Source organism: Heterocephalus glaber, unplaced genomic scaffold (assembly GCF_053883595.1).
Source record: "Heterocephalus glaber isolate CG9 unplaced genomic scaffold, H.glaber_assembly_v1.0 deba00001545, whole genome shotgun sequence".
NCBI classification, from domain to species: domain Eukaryota; kingdom Metazoa; phylum Chordata; class Mammalia; order Rodentia; family Bathyergidae; genus Heterocephalus; species Heterocephalus glaber.
The window spans coordinates 1191955-1195003 of NW_028258338.1; the positions used below are offsets into that span (position 1 = coordinate 1191955).

At 35.2% G+C, this 3049-nt stretch overlaps 1 pseudogene; it reads right to left on the reverse strand.

Annotated features, from left to right (window-relative positions):
• Positions 1-820: 820 nt before the first annotated feature.
• LOC101726542 (lupus La protein pseudogene) lies at positions 821-2161 on the reverse strand (annotated as a pseudogene).
• Between the last annotated feature and the right edge of the window lie 888 nt (positions 2162-3049).

Below are 3049 nucleotides of genomic sequence, written 5' to 3' on the forward strand. Positions count from 1 at the left end.
AGGGAAGAAGGGAAAGGAAAAATTATGAGAAAAGAAAAAAAAAGAAAAAAAAATCTATCTAAATAGGGAAGGGTGGAGCGGGTGAAGGATGCACAGGTAATGGTAATGGGGGAAAAATAAGAACTAAGATACATCATGTACAGGTTACAAGCACCCGATGATAAATGTAAACGTGTTGTATACCTGAAATGTACCAATAAAAGAATTTAAAAAGTTTATTTGTTCAAGAGTTTCCTTGAGTTCTAGTATTTCATTGTTGGTTTTTTGTCTAGTTGATCTATTTGTGACAGTGGGGTATTGAGATCCCCCATTAGTATTGCATTAGTGCTTATTTGATTTTTCATGTCCATTAGTATTTGTTTTATATAGTTGGGTATACTAGTAATATATATATACACACACACACACACATATATATATATATATTTGTTTTATATCATTGGGTGCACTAGTCTTCTTCTTGGATTGTTCATGTCTTCTTGGATTGTTCCCTTTACAAGGATGTAGTGACCTTTTTTGTCTCTCTTTTTTTAATATAGTATATATTTTATTTTATATTAATACATTTTCATATTGCAAAGGCAATTTAGTGGAAGAATCTTCCTTTTGATATTTGAGTCATGTGAACACAAACAGAACTATACATTTAAAAAAATGTGTGTGGATAACAACAACAAAAAGACAAGTTAAAACAACAACAAAATAATTGTCCTTTTTTACAGGTCGACATTGAATTGGACCTAATTCAGTTTTCTTTTTAAAAGCCTCCAAAGACAAAAAGCAGCTTAAAATCTAAGATGAATTACAAAAAATTGGTTACTAAACTACTGGTCTCCAGCACCATTTTCTGTTTTCAGTTGTTTTGATGCAGGTTCTTCTTTGTCTGTTTCTTCTCTTGCTATTTTCACTGGTCCAGCTGTACCATTTTCATAATGTTCTTCATCACTATCAAATTTTGTTTTCTTGCCCTGAAACTCTACTTTTCCTTTAGCAGATCCAGGCTGGGCAGCTTTATTTCCTTTTCCTTTCCCTTTAAATCTGCGACCTTTTGATTTCCATTTGTTTAGGGATTCTTGTTGATCTTCTATGATTTTTTTCAAAGCTTCTTTCTCCACCTCTCTTTCCAGTACTTCCCATGTCACTTCTTTGTTCCTTAATTGTAGGGTACCATTGTTTGCATCTTTGGCTTTATCCAGGTCTTCCTTGGCTTTTTCTTTAAATAGAATTACTCCCTCTTTTGCTCCTCTGACAAAGTCTATCCATTTTATTTCACCATGATTTGAGAAAAGGACATGCAAATCTTCTCTACAGGTCTGATCATCTAAGTCACCTGAGAACTTCAGCAAGCATCCAGTCTTTTCTTCTAGAGGTTTCATTTCAGGATCTTCTGCTAACTTCTGTTTTTCTTCTTGCTCTTGTTTATCTCTTAATTTAGCTTCCACTTTATTTTGCTTTCTTTCTTCATTTTTCTTTGCAAAATAATCTTCCTTAAAAAGTATTAGCAAGTCTGTGTCTTTCTTTATACTTCTGGCCTGGTGTTTCTACAAACTTCTTAGCAGATTCAATGTTATCAAACACAGCAAATATTGATCCCTTAAATGGTTTGTGTAATGTTCTTCTCATCTGGATATTTAGTACTTGACCTTTATCTTCTAGCCATTCTTTGATATCATCCAGGGTTGCATCCGTTGGCAAGCCTTTAATATAAACAGATCTGTTTTTTACATCATTTTTATACTCATCAGTCACTTCAGGGAGGGGTTTGTTTGGAGATCTGATTTTAGTTTTATCTTCGCTGATTTCCATGAGTTCTGCTTTAGATTTGCTCAGTGCTTCAACTATTACATTAAAGTCTGTTGTTAGGTGATGAGCCTGTTGAATTTTATCATTATTTCCAAGGGCACCCAGCCTTCATCTAATTTGATCTGTTCCTTTAAAAGTTTATCCCGTGGCAAATTGAAGTCTCCCAAATAATACTCAATTTGATGACAGATTTTGGCCTCCAGAGCAGCTAGTTTTTCATTATCACCATTTTCAGCCATTGTGGCTAATCTTTAAGGTCTTGGTCCCGCATGCGCCCCACAGGTTCACTAACAACAAGGAAGACCTCCCCACTCCTCAGCGCCACTGGCCTAACTAATGTGCTCAAAGAAGATGGGCGCCCTCCCTTTTTTGTCTCTCTTAATTAGTCTTGATTTGAAATCTACTTTGTCTGCAAATAGAATAGCTACTCCTGCTTTTTTTCAGGTTGCTATTACATGGAGTATTGTTTTCCACCCTCCAATTTTCAGTCTATGAATTTCCTTTTGAATTAAATGTGCTTCTTGTATGCAGCATATTGTTGGATCTTGCTTCTTGATCCATTTTGCCAGTCTATTTCTTTTGAATGGTGAATTGAGACTAGTAATATTGAGGGTTATAAATGATATGTATTGACTTATCCTTGTCATGATCTTTTCGTGTTGTTGTATTCTCCCCCCTTTGCATTTAATTTCTTGCCTTGCCTGATGTATTCATTCTGCTGGGCTTTATGGAGTTGTGACCCTCATTGTCTATTCCTAGTATATTGTTCAAAAATTTTTGAAGTCCTGGCTTGATAGTCATGCAGTTCCTCAGGTGTTCTTTGTTGTGAAAGTATCTTATTTCTCCATTGATTTTTGAAAGATAGTTTTGCAGGATACATCAACTTGGGTTGAAGGTTGTTTTCTTTTAGGACTTGAAATGCCTCACTCCAGGCTCTGCTTGACTTGAGGGTTTGTGTTGAGAAGTCTGCTGTGATTCTGATGGGCCTTCCTTTGTATGTCAGTTGTTTCTTTTCTCTAACTGCTTTCAATATTTTGTTCTTCTGTTGGGTTTCTGGAATCTTGACTATTGTATGCCCAGGTGTACAATTTTTTGATCATAGTTAGACTCCTATACACCTCAGTTATCTGTATGTCAAATTCTTTTTCCCTATTTGGAAAGTTTTCTGCCATTACTTCTGAGAGTAGGTTATTTTATGTCATTTGAGCTATCTCCTGCTTTTTCATTGATTCTAATCAACGTTATG